This window comes from Bemisia tabaci, chromosome 3, assembly GCF_918797505.1.
Source record: "Bemisia tabaci chromosome 3, PGI_BMITA_v3".
Lineage (NCBI taxonomy): Eukaryota > Metazoa > Arthropoda > Insecta > Hemiptera > Aleyrodidae > Bemisia > Bemisia tabaci.
Genome location: NC_092795.1, coordinates 4,238,488 through 4,262,411, shown reverse-complemented (window position 1 = coordinate 4,262,411; position 23,924 = coordinate 4,238,488). Strand labels below are relative to the sequence as shown.

Sequence of the window (23,924 nt, the reverse complement as noted above, 5' to 3'; positions counted from 1 at the left end):
TTACTATTTGCTGTCTTTTTATCAGCTGTTTTCATTCAACAATCATCATTAAATGAGGTTACCTCCAACACTCAACTGCCATCAACTTACATTTTTCTTTTTTCCCGCGAATTTTTTTTACGCTTCGTCATATTATCTTCCCGCGTTTTATCTTTTCCAATTTTACTCCCAAATCATGATTGGCTCCATCTTTTTTGTATTTCCAATTTTTCCTCATCAAGTCAATAACCTCCAATTTTTCTTTCTCATTTCCAATCAGAACGTTTCACGCTGTTAGTTATTTCCTTTTCAATGTGTTTGAATATGTTTATTACTTTTCATCCTTTTTCTTCTGATTTATTTTTTTTAAAATTAGTAAATGAACTCCGTCAGTTATGATTTTTTAAAAGAATAATAATTTTTAAACGTCTAATTTTAATTTTAAATTTAACAGTTGTTATGAGTGAAATTTTCAATAACCGAAGCGGTCGTCCTCCAAAACGTGTTCACGTTTTCCAGAATTCTTCGCATCTTCGTTTGGTGAAGCAAGAACTTAACTCTATTATTAGTAAAGAAAATCAAAGTTTCATTTCTTCATTTCGGAAGTATAAAAGTGATGATCAGAACTTTGATGAAAATTTTGTTACCAATTAAAAAATTAGTACCAATTCAAAGACAAACCAGAAAAACCAGAAATTTGAAATAACCATGGGAAACATTGCGGATGCAATTATCTGAAAAACTCGAAGAAAACTATTTACAAGTTTCCATAAAAATATGGCTTTCAAAGATAGAATTTTGGCAACGTCTGAAGGCTCATTCGGCGTTATTTCTTAGCGAAGTAGTTTAATTTAGATAGCCGCAAAAACATGGGCGCCCGTGTGGGTGATGCTCTAAATACATTTCCGATTATGCAAGCGACCCGCAGAGGGTGCATTTGGTTCAATTGCATACTTTTTGTGGATGCTAGTCCAGTCTCACACAGTGGGCTATTACAAACAGAGTACCTTCACAAAGAGTGAATGACGGCTATCAATCGCACCATCTTAGGTTTCATGGGGCTATCTGACACTCAGAAAAATGGGACCTTTAGGGCATACAAATGCCAATAAAATGCAATATCAAAGGCCAAAGTGCAAAACCAAGAGTCTACAATGCGATGTTTCAAAATGTTGGCTCTCCTTGTATTTCTTCGAAGAGAAAGAAGGCAACTTCAGAGATTACCGGTCAGCGCGTCTGACTCTGGGTCAATAGGTCCCGGGTTCGAATCCCGGTGGTGACGTCAAATTTTGACGGTATTGACGAGTGGATCTGCAGAAACAGATTCTACTTGGCCTCAATCCCTGAAAATTTCTAAAGCCTGGAGCATGGATGTGCCAATCCCTCGATAACTACGAACACTAAAATACCGTTTAAAGTTGGCTGAAGGTGCTGCACACGAAGCCAATAAACCAGCAGAAAAAAAGGAAGAAAAAAGATTCAGCGCTTGCACTTTGCACAGTTTTCTACTAATAGAGAGGTACAAATACAAGCGAGGAACTGCTTTATGAATAGTCATGGCTAGCTAAGCCTGGTAATAGAGTGGTTTTTCTATTTTTACTGGAGTGGCATGAGCCACAAAGGTATGGTTGTTCAGTAAAATGGAGACGTGAAATTTTGGTCACGAATGAGAAATAGTCAAAGGACTTGTGAAATATTCCTGAAAACACATTTTCTTCTTTATGGCTGTTTATTTTGGCGCAATGATGCTTGACCAATTGAAATTAATGTAATTTTAGCGGTTGAAATAAAGGCTTAGACTTCCTTACTAGAAGCACTCGGAGTCAACTGATCAAGCTCTACAAATGGACGTATTTCTGCCAAACAGAAGTATGTGCATTATGACGTGAGCCTTGTTATGCATATATTCTTATGGGTCTGAGGGCTCATGTCTTGATGCACATAGTTCCGTTTGACAGAAATACGTCCAAATATCAGTGTTGAACATGCAAAAAACTGAAGGCGCACTGGGTGTCTCCATGGTAACATTCAAACGCGTATATTCGTGCTCTTAAGATGTCTGTGTTGCATGAGCAAAAAATGAAGGCGCCTTAAATTTACTGACAGTACCGTTAAAATACAAATATTCGTGCTATACCGGTATACCTGTTGCAAATGCAAAAAATGAAGGCGCTTTAACTTGATGTTCACTTTCATTGGAAACTTTGACGAAGTACTTGGGAGTGTAACAAATTAATCAAGAGAGCATTCCTAGAACACGGGTTCTTGGGAGAATCTTGCAATACCTCAACTATGAACTGCACCTCTTGCAATGCACTTGAAAGTCGATTTTCGACTTGAGCAGTGGTAAAGTCATCCTCTTGGCCGAACTCTACCGAGAAACCCTCTGATCCTGCGGTTACGTCGTAAATCCAAACCGCCATTTTCCCGATATTGCGAATGTTTTACAACTGCATCAGTCTCTCTATCAGAACTACGTAACTGATGACGAAGATAAACCCTGCTGTCCGTAAGACCCCACGCTGACCAGGGTTCGCGTGGAATTCAAAATAAGCCTTCACGTGGAACGGGCGACCAACTTTGATTGGATCCGATTCTCAGACGAAAAGCTCGGTTCAGGATTGACGCCATTTCGCGGATGACGTCATTTCGAATTGAAGGATCCACGCGATCCATCGAGCCCGGAATTTCGAGAGATGGGTCACAACAAATGAGGTCTCAGAGGAACCACAGACGTGTGAAGTGGATCGCGTTAGGCGGAAAGGAACCGAGCCACATGAGCCAAATGAACGTATTTATGCAAAAGGAACTATGTGCAAGTGGAATGATGGGGTGCGCTCGTGAGAGCTGCATGAGAAACATTGTAAAAGTGGATATAGTTCCTTTGGAGCATGAGCACTGGGTCTCAAGGAGACGCTTATCATAAGAAAATGGCGGAATAACTATGGGAGTAGGTAAAAGAACAATCTTAGAAGCATTGCACTCATGTGGCTTAATACGCCCTTGCACTGGAGACGTTCTCAATTGATGTAAAAGAACAGGAAAAACAAAATGACATTACTTTTTTCAAAGGGTAGAGACCTACTCCTAAGGTGGTATCCGCAATCCGCATTTACGATGTCTTCGAAGAAAGCATCTAATCTTGAAAGAACAGGCGTGAGAAAATTTCGCATATTTTTCGAGGAAAAAATCATGAACTAGGTCAACGTACTTTCTGCCGCGCTGAGGGAAAATGCCGTATGATTGTACGGGCGTTGCCAAATTTTCAAAGGAAAACACGAATTTCCTAGCGAACTTGTAATTTTTGTTCAATTGTTTTTTGAGAGTATTTAATTTACCATTCCTTCTGGTGTTTTTGAAAATTTCGAAGAAATATATTCAGAACTTTCCTTAAAGTTAAAGATTTCTTCGGGAGAAATTTTGCAACGTCCGAACAATCATAAGCGTTTTTCTTCAGCGCAGCAGTTTAAAGTGTCGGCTCGTTTTGCCCGTGGAACCGTGTTTACTGCTGGGAGTTGGTTACAGCCTCCGCCCAACTCTCGAATAAGAACTCAAACAGAAAACCACCAACTTTTAATTAGAACTTTCATTCTTAGAAAGATATAGAATATTCGAAGACTTTTTATTGAATGACGAGGAAGTTTGGTAATTTTCCGGAGAAGTGAGTTTGCATGGGTGACTGGAACTACCTACCTACTGTTTTTCTTTCCCTACCGTAAAAAGGAAACTTTAAAAAGCCGCGAACAGGCCTCAGTTATTCGCAACAGAACGTTTGTTTCCCTTCCGAAAGACAAATTATGTGTCATCTCTTATTAAATTCACGACTGATTGGCCATAGTTTTAGTTGAATCCCAAGGAACGGTGATCCATATTTAGAGGCAATTATTATGAAATCTAATTACGGAAACTTTTATTTTTGACCTGTTTAGAGCTTTGGGATTCGGAAAATTTCTGCGCACGGTTGAAAAATTAGGTTCTCCAGTGCGGTTCTTTCTTGCCTCCTAAGGTTCTTTTATTTTTGACCTGTTTAGAGCTTTGGGATTCGGAAAATTTCTGCGCACGGTTGAAAAATTAGGATCTCCAGTGCGGTTCTTTCTTGCCTCCTAAGGTTCTTGCCCACTTTCAGGGCAGTCAACCTAGAATTTTGTGGATCCCAACGGGCTAATTATTGAAATTGATAGACACATATATAGATAAAGGAGACAAGAGGGATATGGAGAGATCCTATTGGTGGAAGCGGGTAGTTCCAATGGGCAAAAGAGGTAGGTAATAGGCTAAGTAACGGCAACCCGCGAGAGACCCGACAGTTAGTCTATCATTTTTTCCCTTTGTCTATAGGAACCACCCATTTCAACCAAAAGGATCGGTCCATACTCCCTATATCTCCTTCGTCTATAGCTTTGTCCATCAATTTCAATAATCAGTCTGCTTTTATTAGGAGCACTCGCAAAATTTCAAGTCTTTACCGTGATTTGTTCAGGTGTTACACTGCCGTGTTAAGGAAGAACGCCAAATGAGCCGTCAGAAAATCGACCGGTTATGAAAAATTCCGGCAGAGTGATCAAGTACAGGGTTGCCACAGAATTTAGTAAATGAAATTCCCTGACAATTCCCCGATTTCTTTGACAAATTTTGGTAAAATTCCCCGACAATTGAGGACATACCAGATGCTTAAAAAGACATGCTTCGAAATAGTTTTCGGGCAAAATTTGTCGTTCGAAACATCATCCGAGAAATGAAATAAAGGTGATTTGACATTTTTTCCAGGTTTTCCCTGATTTTTTAAAATTCCCTGACCGTGGCAACCCTGTCGAGATCAACGCGGAGTTTCCGCGGGGGCGCGAAGGAAGGCGCAGGGCACGCGCTAAATTCGCCAATTCGGGATCGCGAAAGGGATGGACCGGGGGGGGGGGGGGGGGGGGACTCCGACATCGCATGGCCCCGAGCGGAGACACCGGTGGATGAAGAAGATGAATGTTGCCTGATGCGTCCCCCCCCCTTCGTCCCCCGGTGGCCCGCCTCCGCCCCCGCCCGCCGCACCGGGGAGGTGGCTTTGATCTTGGCGGAGTGTCGATCGGCGACCCGCGGGGGATTCCCTGGAGCCAACGCGGATGGAAGTCAAAGTCGAGGCGAGAAAAGCTTCTTCGCACCGGTCGTCGCTCCTCTGGCGTAAGGGCGTTTCTCCGTCTCCGCATGAGCCGCAGAAAGCGTGGAGTTGTACGGAGAACAGGGCTCAAGTGGAAAGTGAGATACGTCGTTTTTGTCAGACGAGCGACGTCGGGTGCTTCGTCGTCCCGCAGACGCAACGACGCAACTGCAGAGAGAGAAAAAGTATTCGACATTTACCAAGTCAAGTTGTAGGAGGGTATGGATTTTATCGAAAAATAGAAACGTGAACCGATCGACTCCAATTTTTTGATCAACAAAGTATTAAAAAACCGATGACGATTTGAGCGACATGAATCGATCGAACACCGAAAAAAAAGTGAAGTTGATTTAACATTCTGGATGTAAAAAAAGTGTGCGAGAACTTACAAAATGCCGAATTCCTACGGCAGTAACTTTAGCAGTGTCAAGATGTAAAACTAACTGCCGTAGTGGGTAATTTAGCATTTTGTGAGTTCTCGCACACTTTTTTTTACATCCGGATGTTAAATCGACTTCACTTTTTTTTCGGTGAAAGATAAAAACGTGAACTGATCGACATGATGCGATCGAATCACGGAGTAGTCAACCGATAGCCGGGTTTTCCTTTAAACTCACGGGGTTTGCCGATTGATTTAAGTGGTCTTCAATCGACTCTCAGTTATCGTTCGAATCGACAGTTTTTTTCTAATTCATTGATCGAAACGGTTCCGATTGGTTCACGTCTATAGATTCACCTTTTTAGGTTTCGGTCGATTTTTATAGATAAAATCCATACCCTCCAAATTGGTATAATCCGCGATTATTGGACATTTTCGGAGGGCGTGGGGCGAGCGAATACACTACGATGCGCACTTTTCTCCCCTCGGGGAGACACCGAGACAGTGTCACCCCGCGGAATTTGGAGCGTGTCTCCGTGACGTCACAGGTTGTCTGATGCAGGCGAACACCCGATCGGGCGGATTAAAGGCGAGCTATCGTCGAGCGTCGACCATGGATTAGAGGCTCTGTTTAACATATTAATGACTAAAGCACTTCATGCGGTCGCTCCATCCAGGGTGCTTGTCTTCCCCGCAAAATCCCCGTTGCCACACCCGAGGGCCATTTCTAGCTGCAACGGTTTTAAAAAAAAGTAAGTGGTCGTCCATCGGTTTGTCCCCCGTAACGAAATGGGCCTCTTTCAAAACACGAAGATTACAATAAAAGTCCTTCAGACATCAAGCTAAGGGACCATCCCCAAATAACGTAACTTTCCAAGGGGGAGGGGGGGTCTATGACAGTTTTACGCGGCGTTACAGCGGCGAGGGGTGGGGTTGTCTTTGCCAGCGTTACGCGGCGTTAGAGGGGGTCTGAGAGTATACAGCGAAGCGATATGTGAGGGATTCAAGTTACTTTTTTCGTGTTTCTGTAGAATTTTTTATCGGTCGTCTTAAGAAGTTTTAAAGAATCGTAAAATATTCTCTGCAGTACTTTCGCTTTTCCTCACTAAATTAAAACGCTGATCCGTTCGGTAAATGTAGGGTAAATTTAGATTATTCTTTTATCGAAATGGGGAAGCGAGGAGTCCGGGCAATCATAACGTAATTTTTTAACGTATTTTTGGGGGGGGGGTTTCGCCCAACATAACGGAACGTTACTGGGGGTGAGGGGTTCCAAAAACTACTCATTACGTTACGTAACGTAACGCACGTTCACGTTACATAATTTAGGAACGGCCCCTAAACTGAAATGCGTGATATACCACTATTTCAAACCTTGAGCCGCTCAAATTGCATCTATCGAGTTGAAGGCGAACTTGATTTCTCACGGAAAAGATACAACCGTACGAATACTGACACTTGTCTGAGGTAAAATGACACGAACTGAAGAACAGACTCACTCTGACGAAAAGTGAACTGAAATTAGCGATGTGCCATAAAATTTGGCAACCATGTCGCGACTGCGGGTCGTGACTCGCGGTCGTCTGAACTCGGAAGACGATGAAAAGACTTGCCAATTTAATTTGCTGCGCTTCTTCTCTCCTCCTTCTCCTCACCGTTCTCCCATTCTGCAGAAAAACCCCATAAGAACATTCCGACACTGCCAAATTTCCTCCGATAGAATACGGATTCATAAAGCTCTTGAGATTTTTTTACTATGATTATCTGAACATTCATGAAATATCCATGAAAAAAATTGGCAGTTTCCCTCGAAAGTAATTATTTCATCGGACAGAATTCGGCAACATTTGAATGTTTGTAGCATTGTTGTCAGATAAAGCTGAATAAATCAGGAGTTTACTCGGGAGAAAAATGAGAACGAACTCAGTGGAGCGGATAGTATTCGATAATTTGAAAATATTTTCGGTGAAAAGCTATTGTGATACTAAGGGGGTGTACCGCCACCCTGGATGCTCCGCGGCAGTACACCCCCAGAGGGCGCTTTTCTAAGGGTGAAAATTTTCGAAATAGTAGGAGCTCATCTAAATAGACTATCTCCGATTGATAGACGCATATCAATCATGGAAATCGGCCTGGTTGAACTTAAGAACGAGCTGAAGCGAAACTGAACTTTGACATTGTTCAAATGGGAAAATTCAATACCGTATCTCATCAAATACTGAGTCCTGGATCATATCACGTACAATCTGAATATGCAGGCTCTACTAAGGACTAATCGCCTGTCGATTGCTACGAAAATCATGGAAATCAGGCCAACAGACTGTAGCAAAAAATGAAAATTTAGGGAATTAAAGAGCTTATACGGTAACGATCGTACTTGAAGACTGAGGGCCAGTTTCTTACTGACTTACTAACTGGTAACCAAGTTTTTGATTTCCATGTCGAGGAAATATAGTCTCGTGAAAACTTCAGAGATGGATCATTATCAAACTGGTCGAATTTCAAGAGAGGGCGGCGACGAAAAACATGTCAGAAAAACAGTGGCGAAACGTGAATAGTCAATAATCGATATCTCCCCATTTGAAGCTGTGGTAAAGAATCGACATTTAAGGTGTTCGTTGTGAACACCCTCTTTATCGAGCCTTTTCTACAAGTTTAAATGGCAGATCAATCGATATATCGCAAAGCACGCCGGCGTCGCGCCACTGCAGAAACATGCAAAATTTGCTTACGACGAAGGAAGGTGGACCTTTAAAAAAATCTCTTTATGCACCGTGTAATTGATCGAATATTTATTTGTAAATGTAAAACGTGGAAGGGTAGCTATACCTTCTCCTGCTCTCTCCAAATGATGTCTCTGAGTGATTGTGCCGGTAGGAGCATCGTGTAAAATGTGGAGATTATTGGAGGGAAGAGTGTACTGCTGCCAATACTGAGATGCTTATATTAAAAGTAGTGTCGTGTGTGAAGCATGAAAATAACGTGCCAGGGCCAGGGGGTTTCCGGAGCTGAGGCGATGCAACTCACATTTTCTGCAGGAGAATTTTATTTCGTAAAAGGTTCCTACTATTCTGTAAATATAGAAATGATGCTGCATGCAGGATACTTTTCTGTACACTTCGAAATATGAAGGCGCAAGAGTGGATTCACCGTAAGCATCGTGTAAAGAGTACCACCATTGCATTGCGTGCCTCTTCCTTCTCTATTTATTCTCCATATTCTCTTTTTCCTCCATCCTGTTTATCTTCTCATTCTTTTTACCACCTAAGTCTCTTTCAACATATCTATCTTCTCAATATTCTCTATTTTTTCTATCTTGTTCATCTCCTCACCCTTTTTACCACCCAAGTATTTTCCATCATATCTATCTTCTCCATCTACGCTATCTTATCATTCATCTATCTTGTCTTCTTTCTCTCTTTTCTATCCTCCTATTTTCGCTCCAGAAAGGGCGCATTGGACAATTCTTCGTTTCCCTCATAGAAGAACGTGACTTCATTTCAATATTGCCAAATTTCCTTTCGTAATCAGCATTTATACCGGGAGGATCTTGAGCACTATTAGCTGAAAATCTCGTTATTTCCTCGGAGCTCTTTCAAAAATTAGACACATTTTGGACGGAAATTGCAGCAGAGCGATTTTGTAAAAATTGTTTGGTTGATTGAATTTTTGAATATAAAAAATTGAATTGAACGAGTCAATTTTGAAACCACGGAATGAAGTTACGTTCTTTCGGCCGGGACACGACGAAACTTAACACCACACTGAAAAAAAAGTAGCTTGGATCAAGCATGATAATTCTTGAATTTGCCGCCAAGAATTTTCTTTATCTTGCTTTAAGCTGATTTTTTCTTGATTCAAGAAAAATAATGCTTGGGTTAAGCAAAAAAGTAGCTTGTATTAACCAGCAAAATTCTTGATTTAAGAAGAAATACTTCTTGGCGGCAAATTTAAGATTCTTTTTTTTCCAGTGCAGTGGTGTGGCGAGCTTTGCGATGTATCGATTGATCTGCCATTTAAACCTGTGGATAAGGATCGATGAACAGAATGTTCGCAGCGAACACCTTATTAATCGATTCTCTACCACGGCTTCAAATGGGAAAATATCGATAATCGATCATTCATGCCTTGCCACTGCTTAACACTGCACACGGTAACAAGAAAGATAATAGAGACGCGTAAGACTCGCTCTCATTGACGTATTGGAATGCAATATCAATTTCTGGAAAAAAGAATATACTAAACCTTATCCAGTTAACCTAGTCTTCTGTTCCCCACTGTAACACGGAAATTCGTCAACTTGTTCGAAATTTCGATGACGTTTCACCCGACTCGAATCATGTGACCACTCGAGCGTTCCCTTCGAAAAGGCACACTCGAGAAAATGAGCTCCATGCTCTCCTGTTCGATTCAAGGGTCGAAAAAATTCTCCGATCGGATAAAATCCCAGAAATCAGGAGCTCACATTAAACTGTAAACGAGATCCACTTCAAGTAGTTGAGGCACTCGACGATACTCGAAGTGACGCCAATTAAAACATTCGGGAGGTTGACGTTGCCGTCCTAAGGAACAACGCCATATCAACATTCTAATGTTGCCAAATTTATGATTTATCAATGAAATTTATCAAAACCAGGGTGTCTACTCAAAACTGCAGGCTGGCCAAAAATACGTACTTTTACAGTACTTTCTCAGCACATTCCACAGAAATTTAGTACCTCATCCACATAAATATTCAGTACTTTTCAGTACCTCCAATTGACGAAATTCGAAAAATTTCAAAAAGTGATTTTCGCGCTCAAATTACGACAAAAATGAAGAAAATTCCGGACCATTTTGCGGAATTTCCGCACTTTTTCAGTGCTTCCGGACCGCCCTTAAGAAATTAGTGATATTCCCAGATTTTCCGGTTATTCCGGACTTATGGACACCCTAAAAACATATAATGTCAAGTAATTTTTTACTGTATTGTGATGAGTTGAAGAAAAATGTATGTTACTACCCGGACACATAGTATCTAAAACTTTTTGCGTAGATAGATATTTCATATCAGGAAATTCGACAACTCTCGACTGCACGCACGATGTTCCTCCTCAAAGCGAGGTAGAATACACCCCCTTGGCGTGGAAGTATAAAAGGTTGCATACTTAACAGGCGCAGGGAGCGAGAGCTCCACGCCGTGAAATTACCTAATTACCGCTCGGGGTTTCGTTTCCTCCGGCGAAGTTTCATTCATAACGCACCTGGAGCTCCCAAATTCGGCTCAGGAATAACCACCTAACTCCATACACTTCGGGTATCGATATAAGCGGTTCTTGTTCAGTGCTCCAACAGAGTATAAACCTAAGGTTTTGATTTTGCGTTGGGTGGTTCTTGCTCACTGCTCAGCGGGGCGGAAGGGTTGCGATAAGCGCGCATCTGCGAGAGGTTTCGATATGGGAGTTGGGTGGTTCTTATTCAGGGGGCGGAGGATGGGCTGCTCATAATATGCAACGCTGCACTCCGTCTCACGGTTAAACGCAATATGTAAACTAATTCGAAAGTCGGGGGCCCTTTTTCACCGGCTCCGACGTCCAGACCCGCCATGCATATCAGATTCGAGGCGGCTCCCCGGGTTTCCCCGAACCGATCCCTGAATTGGTAAGGGCTCGAATTTACTCTCCCGGATAAACAACCCCCGCGCCACCGCCGCGCCGCCCCGCGAATATTTATCTATCCCTTTGGCCTCGTTCTGACCCGCGACTCGACCCCTCTCGGCCCCCGGCCCGCGGTGCTCCGAAAAAGAGATTTTAATATTATGTCCCTCCATATTTTGCCGCGCTTTATTTTCGCGCGCGCCAAGACGCGGTCCGCCGCGCCGCGCCGCGTTCGGGAACGGCGGAAAAATTGCGCCGCGCCCGGTTAAAAATTCACCAATCCCGAACCGGATTGGATCCCACGTCACCGCTATGGACTTGCCTTTATTTAGGGTTGAGGGGGAGAAAGGGGGGGGTGCACTCCTTAGAAAAAAAGTGGCTCGAGTACGGTAGAAGTATTCTTGAATTCGCCTCCAAGAAGTTTCACTGCCTTTCCTGCATAGTGCGAAGCAAAATTTCTCAAGCTTTTTGGAGGAATCCGCCCAAACGTTCTCATATAAAAAATTAAATGAAGTAAGTATTAAAATTTGTGAGATATTTTTAATCGTAAAATAAGTCGTGCCGCACTGGCCAATGGGCCTGTTGCAAATGGATCTCTGAAGTTTTCAGATTGAGCATCTGAACACTTAAGGTCTGGCTGTCGAGGTTTGGATCACACATCTGAAACTTCAGTTCTTACATCTGAAGTACTTCAGATGTGAGAACCGAAGTTTTTCGGTTGTGAGAACCGAAGTTCTTCAGACGCAAGAACTGAAGTTTCAGATGTGTCATCTAAACCTCAGCGGCTGGACCTTGAGGGTTCGGATGCTCAATCCGAAAACTTCAGAGATCCATATGACCTAAACTTCAGGTCCCACGCACGAAGTTTTTTCCTCCGTGTCGAATCGGAGTGGTAAAAATTCCAACTGTGGTACACAGTCATCCATTCAAAAATGCAAGCCGAATCCAGTCGCGAAAATTCGCCTCTGCTACCAAAGAATTCACCGCGAAGTAAAGATTTTCCTCGTTGACTCGAATCCGCCCGATTTTTCCCGAGCCAGTGGCGAGGCGTGGATGATCGATTATCGATATTCCTCCATTTGGACGTATTTCTATCAAACGGAACTATGTGCATTAAGACATGAGCCCTGAGACTCATACGAATATATGCATAACAGGGCTCACTCCATAATGCACATAGTTCCCTTTGATAGAAATACGTCCATTTGAAACTACGGCATAATCGATTATCAAGCGAACATCCTGTTTATCGATCCTTTCCCATAGGTTTACACTGGAAAAAAAAACACATTGGATCTGGAGTCCGGACTCTTAAAAACATTGACGAGAAAAAATACTCTAGATTCAATCGTATTTTAGTTTAAATCAAGAACCAAGCCTCTTAATTTGAGCGGATTTCCTTTTGATTTAAGCTAGATTCTGATTGAGTCAAGAGTATTTTTTCTTGTCGATGTTTTCAAGCGTCTGGACTCTAGATCCAATGCGTTCTTTTCCAGTGTAGAAGGCAACTCCATCGACATATCGCAAAGCACGCCACGCCACCGCCGAGCACAACCAGAAAAAGCCTCAACTCCCCACTCACCTCTCGGTTTTTTCCCTGGGAAACGAATTCTTTTTTCCTCGGCTCCTTGCATTTCCGTCGCTGCGCGCGGGCGATACTAAAAGCATAAAAAGACGAAAAGCTCTCCGGCGAATGTCGGTAGTGTGGCGGGGATGGGGGGCGGAAGAAATCACTTTAGACCCCGATGCAAGTTGCATCCGAAGCAGATATCTAATTCTGCAGCCCCCGCCCCCGCCCCCTTCCCACCCCTGCGCCGAGTGATCAGTTCGTGCTTGCCAACGACGAAAATCAAACGAAATATTTTCCCATCAACGGAACCGTCTGAGTCCTCCCTGCGGTTCGGGGGCGGTTCGAGGCGGGGCGGGGGGGGGGGGGGCTCTCGGGGGTGCATCGTTCCCCCGGGGGCCGAACTCGCTGCCGGCGGCGCCGTAAAATTAATCATTGATCCAACGACGCGGATCCCACTCCTCCGGGGCGACTTCAGCTTTCGAATGTCGAGGGAGCTCCACGGTTGCCGATCTCCGGAGGGCACGCGGAAAAAATGCATTGCTCAAGTTATAATTAAATTGTAAAAAAATATGTCAGACATGTTTCAAGTGCGTACATTTTACGATAGTGGCTGAAACTACAACCAAAAGCTGATTTAACCACGGGGCTCACTGGAAAAAAAAAAAAAAACCCACATTGGATCTAGAGTCCAGACTCTTAAAATCATCGACAAGAAAAAACACTCTTGATTCGATCATATTTAAGGGTCCATTTTCTTGTCAATGTTTTCAAGAGTCTGGACTCTAGATCCGATGTGCTTTTTTTCCAGTGCTGGTTAAATGGGCCTGTTGCAAACTTTTCCTAGAGCAAAAATAAGAGTTTTCCTGGAAAATGCCTCAAAAGTCACGATGAGCGCATTAACACAACCTGAAATGCACTCCTAACTTTACAATCTGCGTAAGAAATTCATGTTTTTTGAGCTTCCCGCTTCAAAAACGACACCATGGCACAGGTGAACATTTCGTTAGAGGAGTCGTTCCATACAACCCTTGCGTACTACAATGTTTTGCAATACTCAACAAAACCGACGCTATCAAGACAGATCTTTGTGAACTAAGGCACTAGGAAAACCTTGAAGTGGAGACTGATATTTCGCTACTTTCCAGATTTTTCCGGATTTGAAATATTATGAAATTTTGCCACTCTGTAGGAAACACTGACGTTTCGGACAACATAGACACGATATTGAGTTCTTTCCAGATTACTGGAACAGAGTGTCAGAGTGAGACGTAGATTACGCTCTTTCAACTGGAACCGGGAGTTACGGATATCGGAATTGGCGGACGATCGGAGAATGGACAAAAAGCTCCCATGAGAAGGACAGCGCAGCTATTCATTTGTCTCATTGGAGCTGCTTTCTATTTTTAAACTCCGCAAAAAATTCTGATATCAGTTTGAAGATTCATGCTCTGAGTAACAGTCTCTGAAAGGAAGGAATAAATCAATTTCTGTTAAAGGGACGTGCGTCTAAAATTTTCAATTTTTTCAGAGCTGAAGTGCCTCTCTACAGGGTGTCCCAAAATTCCCTCTCACGCCTTCTAAAATTTTAATTAATTAATATTTTGAAACGAAACTTTGGGGATGTTCATCGATCAACATTAGCTACTTTTAGAACCCCCCAAAATTTTCGGGCCGCGTACACGGAGATAAAAACTTCGTGCGTGGGACCCAAAGTTTAGGTCTTCCGGATCTCTGAAGTTTACGGATTGAGCATCTGAACACCTTAGGTCCAGCTGCTGAGGTTTGGATCACACATCTGAAACTTCAGTTCTTACATCTGAAGTACTTCAGATGTGAGAACCGAATAAGTTTTTCTGAAGTTTCAGATGTGTGATCCGAACCTCGACAGCTGGACCTAAATTATTCAGATGCTCAATCCGAAAACTTTAGAGATTGATATGACCTAAACTTCGGGTCCCACGCACGAGGTTTTTTCTCTCCGTATAGCGGTGAGGGGGCATACCCCCTAAATTTTCTAAAAACTTATTGGCATTCTTCAAATAGGCGTTCGAGTAAGTTTCTCTAATTTTATGGCACCGTGTTAACTTAGCCCGGCTGGCAAGGGTTGGCTGGCGTTGACTTGTGCTTGGCTTGTGCCCCAGATCAGGGATCCCTGGAGCTTTATCCACTTCTTTAATTTCCACACAAGACAGAACACACACAGCCACTTAACGCAGGGCCCTCGCCGCTTTTCGTTCGTGTCACCGAACAAAGCGAGACCGCGCTCTGCTCTGGCCAAGGCCTCTGCGGGAACAGAGCGGCCTCGGCGTCGTTGTCGCCATATCCTCCCCGGGTGACCTCACTTCATCATCCCCTCGTTAAAATACCCTCGTGTCCGCTGTAGCGCATGTCAAAGGGTTGTCATAGTCATTCCTTAAACAGCTCATTTAATTAGGAGACCCCGTATCCACCATAAAATTCCCAAACCACGTATCTCGTTTGCCATGTTTAGAAATCCCCGCACCAATTTTATGTCACTAGGGGAGAACAAATCTACGTCAACAACAACAGCATCTAATGTATTTATGTTATTACTTCTCACTGGAAAAAAACACATTGGATCTAGAGTCCAGACTCATGAAAGCATTGACAAGAAAAAGGACTCTTGATTCAAGCAGATTTAAGCTTAAATCGAAAAGAAATCCGCTCAAATTAAAAGGCTTGGTTCTTGATTTCAGGTTAAATCTGATTGAATCAAGAGTATTTATTCTTGTCGATGTTTTTGAGAGCCTGGACTCTGGATCCAATGTGTTTTTTTTCCAGTGTTCTTTCTTTTTTTCTTGTATTACTATCAGTTGAATTGAATTTTATGTCTGATCCGGCAGAATAATTGGGTAGTCCAATTTGCCGGATAGTTTTTTATTTTATGTTTTACATTTTGAATAAATATCTCATGTATCTAATCCATCTGTCCCGAAAGTTTATTTCAAAATTTGCTGCGCAGAGAGAGGAAATATCACAGAGGATTTTAAGGGTTGACGTCGAGTGGTTCTATAATTAAAAAATAAAGTATGCCAGGAAGTCTACAACATCACAGACCGAAATTCGTGGTTTGAGTAAGTCGAAATCATAGAATTTTCTCTTCTGAATATTGAACTTCTTGCGGTGGAACATTTTTGGAATTCCTGACGGGGGTATATTTCCAACGTTACTCCCCTCAATTTCACTCGAGAGCTGCATAAATTGTCGCTTTTATGATGTTATGTTGAGGACCTCCTTAAACATCTGTCGATGGCAAATTGTCAAATCAGGTATTTTGTTAAATGCCTAGGCAAATAGTCAAATATTCTTGCTTCGATTGAAAGTTTGATTCTTCATCCGATTCTTCATTCCTAGACGAAATAATTCGTTGCTCCTGTAAGAATGAATTCTCAGTAAAATATGCAGCATACAATAATACTTTGAACGACTTTAAGATCCTGAATGAACATTTCTCATGAAATTTTCAGCACGTCTTAAAACCTAGAATTCTTAAAATTTAAATGTGCTACAGGCATGTAAAAAGAAAGGAACAAGGAGAGTTCGCGAAATTAAAGAGTTATTTTCCCCCAAAATATTGAAAGCCCGTAAAATCCTCGCCATAAATTTGATGTTTTCTGTAAACCGTCAAAATTTGACTACCGGCCTAGGCATTTGATAAAATGCCTGTTATGACAATTTGCCTTCGACACATCAACCAGTCACAATGTAAACCATATGGGTGCGTCACCCCAGTTACCTACGGGATGGGATGGGATGCTTTAATCAACGACCTTAACTTCCAGCCACTTATCAGGGATGACGGAACAGGATGGCGCTACCGGAACGAATGTGCAAAATCGCGAATATAAATTAAAAATTAAACTTAAATCGCGCAACGCCGATCGAGTCGACGGCCGTTCCTCCTCGAGTCCTCTATTATTTTCCCGGCGGAAAGTTAACCTCAAATCTCCGCTGAGGCCATTGTCTCCGTTGCATCCAAGTCCAAGTTTTTATTTTCTTTTCATTTCCTCCGCACAACTGCCCACTAAAATCCCTTCCTCCCTCTCGCTCACCGCGTCCCTTTCACGTTGAAGTGCGAGACCAATTTCACCGACCCGCGCCGACTTTTGTTCCCTCAGTCTCTCTGCCCGCCCCAGCGAGAGCCACGACCCAACATCAACCCCCATATCGTTGTCCGTTTCGATTATTTGCATTCAAGAGCATACTCCCGTACTAAGGAAAAACGCCGTATGAGCCTTTAGATGTTGCCAGATTTCCTTCACCAAAATATGACAATACTAGGAAAATTTTAAATACGTTTCTTTAAGTTTTATGGACAATGTTGTCCGTAATTTCATCTCAAATATCTGAAAATTTCGATGAGAAATATGAATGACTTTCCTCAAATATACATGTTTTATCTGGGGAAACTTGGCAACTCTCGAATGTTCATACGGCGTTTTTCCTTAGCACGGCAGAAAGGGTCAGAGGCAATTTTGCAAGACGACAAAACTGTTGTCCTTCATCACTTCAAGTCATGGAAAATATCGATTTTAGGTGAAGCATTGATTGTTTTACACTATGTAAATGGAAGAAAACAGCGTTGCCAACATTCAAGAATTACCAATGTACAGGGTGTCTTGGCAATAAACGGCCTGATTGAAAGAGCGTGGAGAGAGGTTAATACGGCATTTTTCCTCAGTGCACGGCGCTCTGACCGAATCGTATTCGATACATCCAACAGGTAAGATTGTATCAATATCGATAGGTTCAACATGTAAACATAGCCTCAAAAGTCAATTGAGTAATCTGAGGGAACGGGTTTCTTGTGATAGACTTTTGCTTCTTATGAGTAAGCCAAGACTGAAACGACAAGGAACGGAGAGTTTCGTCGCTTTCCGATGGCCTATAGCAAAGGAGCATACCTTCGATTCACTTATTATCTTACTAACAGACCAAGATTCAACATTTCCCGCTTAGTTCAATTTTCCCCTACAATTGAAATTCCCGCCATATTTCATCGGTGAGAATTCCGAATTTTGCCCCCTTCCTAAGCTCTCTGATCTACTCCTAAGGAAAAAAACGTGAGTCCTATTTTCAAATTCTGATCACAGCGGGCTCATCTAGGGACTATCACCTGTCGATAACCGCAAACATCATGAAAATCGGCCTAGTAGAACGCTCAAACGAATTATGACAAAAAATAAAAATTTACATAGTTTAAATGGGAGAATTCGCAACTGCATGTACCACGTAATATAAAGAAATCTGGGTCATATTTTCAAAATCTAAATAGAGGTAGCTCATCTAGAGACAATTGCTGGTCGATATCCGCAAAAATAATGAAAATCAGCCCCGTAGAACGCTGGAACCTAGCGTTACCAGATATGCAAATTTAGGAGGTCTTGGAGCGTGGAGTGTAAAAACGGCGAAGAAAAGTGAAATCGTAAGTACTAAAAAAAAAAAAAAAAAAAAAAAAAAAAAAAAAAACCCCACATTGGATCTAGAGTCCAGACTCTTAAAAACATCGACAAGAGAAAATACTCTTGATTCAATCAGATTTAAGCTTGAATCAAGAACCAAGCCTCTTAATTTGAGCGGATTTCCTTTTGATTTAAGCTTAAATCTGATTGAATCAAGAGCCCTTTTTCTTGTCAATGTTTTCAAGAGTCTCGACTCTAGATCCAATGTGTTTTTTTTTTTTTTTTTTTTTTCTAGTGAGGAGTTTTCTCATTTTTTTCACTTTTCCTACTTAAATCCTAAAATTATCGTCGGAGGCTTTGTTCTGTTGTTTTGAACTAAACGATGCATCTAACCACTATCGAATACAATCCAGGCAATGGACGTGGTGGCTCTCGCGCCGAAGATCCACCTCGACACAAAACGCATCGTGGAAAAACTCGAGCGTAACTTCCTGTCATATCGAAGCCGGAGCACGCGTCCACGGCGAACGCCCACGTGAGGGGTCAACGAGGCCAGAGCCCGGCCGCGGCGTCGTCCGATGATTCGACAAAAGGGGCGAAAAGTCAAGTCATTTGTTTCACGGGATCCTCGGATCCCCGGATTAGGGATAAAGCTCTTAATGAGACGCGTGTCACGGCCCAGCCCGGCCGACTAGGTGCGAAGCGCTCGGCGCCGCGACGGCAGGTGGAGGACCATCGCGGGGGAGGGGTGGGCCTCCCGAAAAACCTTATATTCAATTATCGTTTGGCCCCCTCGCGAGGTTAATCCCGCCGAGAGCAGCTGATTCAGATTCCGAGGGCCCACTCCTAGGGCTTCCTCCCGACGCGAGCCCCCGGTGTGGATTTAAAACTAACGAGGGCTACAGGCAATGAGAGAACGAGACTATTGATTCATTTGTAGCCATGCACAGACACACTGGTGGAAAAAATAAATGAGGGTGATCGTATGGATGAAAAGGAGCGCCTTATCTTCGCAAAAATTCAACACTGGATAAAAAAAAACACATTGGATCTAGAGTCCACTCTTGAAAACATTGACAAGAAAAAGGTCTCTTGATTCAAGCAGATCTAAGCTTAAATCAAAATGAAATCCGCTCAAATTAAGGGGCTTGGTTCTTGATTTAAGCTTAAATCTGATTGAATCAAGAGTATTTTTTCTTGTCGATGGTTTTAAGAGTCTGGACTCTAGATCCAATGTGGTTTCCCCCCCCCCCCCCCCCAGTAAACTTGATCCTTTTTGAAAGTCGCAATTGCTCGACGTCACCCATGAAAAATAAAGACAAAATTATCCAGATATCATTGAACATGCCATTACCTTAATTTGTAGTAGCAATTTATTTTCGGCACAGCAATTGGTCTCACCTGAAACAGAGAAAAATATGGTTCATAAGTACACTCTGGTTCATAAGTATATTCTGGTACATGAATATATTCTGGTTCATGAGTATATTCTGGTTCATGAGTATACTCTGGCTCACGAGTTTATTCTGGTTCTTTTATTATCCTCCCTAATCTCTTAAATCAGATAAACATACCTGACGGGCCTGAACATTTGAGTTGGAAACATTTTAGTGCATTGTGGCTCCTCCTTTTTCCCGAAAGCGTAAGCGAGCAAAAAAGATCATGGAGCAAACCTCTTTGCATTAAATTTTGTTTAAAGAAATTAAACGGTTTTCATGGTTTGTTTCTTGTCTTCATACAAATTTTAATATAATATGTCAAGATGGAAAACAATTCATCGCAATAAGGGAAATTCAGTTTTCACTACTGAAATCTTACTTAACGTAAGTGTCAACGCCCGAATGCAACGAGTTTACTTGAGTCAGCGCAATGAGAAACTGCGAAGTAAAAAACGTGTTTTTTCGTTTCAAGAAGAAGAAGATGAAAAAAGGTAAATATACCTTTTTTCAACCCAAACGCAGTGCTCTTTCATAACAGAGCAGTAGGAGGAAAGCACTTTCACCTGTTTTTTTCTCCCAGAGCTCTCCCATGAAAGTACTGCCGTGCTAAGGAAAAACAACACATGAAAATTCTGGCTTTGCCGGCATTCCTCTCAAAAGATACGAATAGTCCGGAAATTCTTGGTGTAATCTGACTTTAAATTTTTGGGTTTTTTTCTCTGAAATCTAACCTTAAGTCCTGAAAATTTCGAGGAAAAATCACCTCAACTTGACCCCCCAAAAAATATTCTACCGAAGAGAATTTGGCATTATTCGCTGGCTCATACGGCGTTTCTCCTGCCACGGCAGAGCGAGTGGCGGGAAAGCGAGCTGCGACCCTGGCGGATGATGCGAATGCAATTTTCGAGGAAATCTACCCGAGCGTGTATTGTATGTTGCCTAGATTGATGAGAGCAGGCGCCGGGGAAGGATGCGGCGACGACAAGATGATCCGCTTGTAATTGCGTGGGATCTTCACAGCGATGCAAGCGAACTGCGACCCTGTGAGCACCTCAGCCCCCCCCCCCCCCCCCCCCCTCGGTCGTCCCTCTTGAACTCATGGTGATGCCCTGCCGTGGCTCCAGATAACCTCTATTGTCACAAGTAATTGGGTCTGATAACTATGCACTGGGATAACAAGATCATCCCCGTTGCCAAATTTTTTGTCGCGGTCGTGAGTACGCCGAGCGCAAGGGTTGAGTATGCAAAATAAATCGTAAAGCGAGGTCAGGTACGATACAGTGGAGATTATGAACGCTGAGCGCTTTTCAACCCTAAAATCTGAGAGATTCAGCGAGCGGTTTCGGAATTTTCGCTGAGCGGACCTCAATTCGTCGCTTCTCGGGCTTAAGTATGTATCTCTAATTAAGTTCTTGCGTGTGTCAGGCATTTGCGATTTGAGTATGCGAACTCCCCGCGTTTGGAGGGTCACTGTTTTCAACCGTTCGAAAAATTATTCACACGACGAAAAGTTCAAAAATTGACGCCTAAACAGGATGCAAACATTTACAGTCATCATCACTTAAATGGCTAAAATTTAGGGACTGCGTGTGTATGATTTGAATCAATCAGTGTTCCGTGAACATGTTAATAATCTCTCTAAGCGGTTGATTACCCAACTTGTGCGCATACCCGTTACGTGAATCGCTTTCCGCATGAATTTTTAAAAATTAAACATATGGTACAATACGCTGCCTTCTACATCAAAAACGCCGTAACTCCATTCCGAAGTTAACATTCTTCTAAATCTTTCTGGTGCATTGTTGTTGGGCAAAATGTTTCTACGGATCTAGGCGTTTCCTTGGGAATTTTAGAACTACCTTGTGCGACACACACCAAACAAAACAAAAAATAAAAAAAAAATATATAAAATTGCCGCTCCTATTACGTAAAGGTAAATCTCAATTTCCACGTGATCCGTGTCCTCCATAGAACTCCATGTTTTCCGGTGTTCACTTGGATACAGAGATACGCCCTTACGTGAGGGAAGCGTCGATTTATAGACTGCTCTATTACAAGAAAACTCTACCACAAGGCTTCATTTTTTCGAGTTCCTAACGGCACATGCCGAAAGTTGACTCAGAAAATAAATGATGAATATTTGTTAGTTCTTTCAGAAAACAGCATTTACCAGAAAAGAAAAATGTAAAACATGTTGAATGGAGGTACAGCGTTTTGAATTTGGACGGGAGTAACTATACGGTGCTCTACGATGCCATGATTAAACGGCTGGTCAATTATTTTGGAATTAACACCTTCCGAGGAGCGAAAAAAGACATACAAAATCGATATTCAAGAATCGATAATCAGCGAAGTCGATTTAAACACCTAAATCGCTTTGCTTTGTATCGATTATGGGACCGAAATCGATTTCATCCTAAAAATCTAATACCTGGCACCCAGTCCCCGCCAATCCGCGTCGGCCATGTTGGTAAAAAAAGTGCGGCGGCAGAAGAGGGCACACTCGGAGCGGGTGTTTTACCGGAAAGGTTTCTAAGAAACCCAATCGGCTTATCGAAGGTGGAGGAAACCTGTCAAGTTACCACGGGGGAGACGCCTGGTGGAGGGGGGGGAGGGGGGAGGGGGGCAGGCGTCGCGACGCGGCTGCGGCACCTTCAAAACCGCAAGGGGTCGTCGTCGCACGTCCTACCGCACGCGTCTCGAGTAAAGCAAAATACGGTCATTAGTTGCCTCCGGGCTGATTATTAGAATTAATAGACAAAGCGATAGACAAAGAAAAGAAAAGGAAAAAGTAGGGATCCTTTTCATTGAGAAGGGTGGTTGTGATCGATTTCAAACGATGAAACCGCTCCATTTCCCATTCTTCTTACTTGTCCATCGCTATGTCTATCAAGTTCAATAATCAGACCTCGAGCTAAGGAGGAGCGCCGCGAGGACCTTACATGATAGCCAAATTTCATCAAAAAATATATGGATTTTCGAGAACTTTATGGTTATATATTAGATCCTGGTCGATGGAAACAACACTTTCTGTAAGGTGATTATTGTTGAGCTGGGTCGGAAAATTGGATTTTGAAATTTTAATGGCGTGTTTTTATTCACTTCATGAAGATTTTGGTGGGTGTTTTTTTTCTGCATTGCTCCCTTTGGTTTCCAGATTTAATATGTATCGTGCCACAGCAGATGCCCCGTTCGCGCATTTCGATATTGCTGCAATGACTGAGGCAACCGAAATTCATTTTGGAGGTGGCTCATTATTAGGACAAAATACGAGTAATGAGTTACACTAGCCAGTGCATAATATCAATTTTGAACCGGTTCTTTCTCACCATTGCTGCTGAGTCTTCATATGCCGAGCAGCTTGGCTTAATATACAAGTGTAGCTACATGATTATGTTCGACGAAAACCAGACACATTTTACTCGCTCAATTGACCGTGAAGTCCGTCTCACTACACCACGTTGACAAAAAATTAGTCGCTGTAATGTGTTGGGCTCCTTCCCCTATTACAGCCCCTTCCTTCTCTCTCATTCATCGGATCTGTTCGAGGCCAGTATAGAGATTTAAAGAGGAACATGTTCATGATCATACGTTCAGCTAGAAGGTACGCCACGCAGTGGATCAAGTCAATGGAAGCAGAGGTCGGACATGAAATTTTTAACAAAAATTGTAGAATTTTACTTTTATCTCATCACAATTTTAATTTTAAGGGGTGCTTTTAGTAGAAATCGTACGAGAAAACCAATGAAACAACATTTAAAACATAAAAATTTCTTATTGATGAAGATATACGCTTTTGAAGTTTTTAAAACCTGTTCGACCTCTCCAATTGACTCGATCCACTGTGCGCCATGACTCGGAATTTCGCAGAGGATTCCCTGTACGCACCAGTGGCGTGGCGCGCTTTCACAGGTATCGATTGATTCGCCATTTAAACCTATGAAAAAGGATCGATTTATGGGGTGTTCGCAACGAACACCTCAATAATCGATTCTTTACTACAACTTCAAATGGGGCGACATCGATGATCGATCATTGCCGCCTCGCCACTGGTACGCACGAGCGCAGTTTCGACGAATTAGTTCCACGAACATCGTATTCCAGGAACAAATTATAGCTGAGTTAGAACAAGTTCCTGGAACAAGTTCGCCCGAGGTTCTTCCAACCGCGCTCGTGTGGACAAGGCCTTCTAGTGAAAAAAATCTCTTACATGTGGAGCTTGATTCCTCTCTTAAATTTAAGTTGTTTGGCACAGCCCTCAGCAATACTTTGGTTCAATTTTAGAGGCTCCTGAGACTCCCGAACCTCTGAGTATTTAGTATTCTTAGTTAACTGATTGTGAGCCCCAGTTC

The 23,924-nt window shown here is 42.6% G+C and overlaps 1 protein-coding gene across 2 annotated transcripts in view; it reads right to left on the bottom strand.

The window, feature by feature from the left end:
* Positions 1-23,924, bottom strand: part of LOC109043333 (uncharacterized) — a 682,950-nt gene that overhangs the window by 576,749 nt on the left and 82,277 nt on the right. Inside the window, exon 4 of one of the 2 annotated variants that reach the window (XM_072297673.1) lies at positions 19,488-19,534. The exons of the other annotated variant lie outside the window; for it this stretch is intronic. The gene's annotated coding sequence lies outside the window, so the exon portion shown is untranslated. The remainder of the gene's footprint in view (positions 1-19,487; positions 19,535-23,924) is intronic. 2 annotated transcript variants of the gene reach the window in all.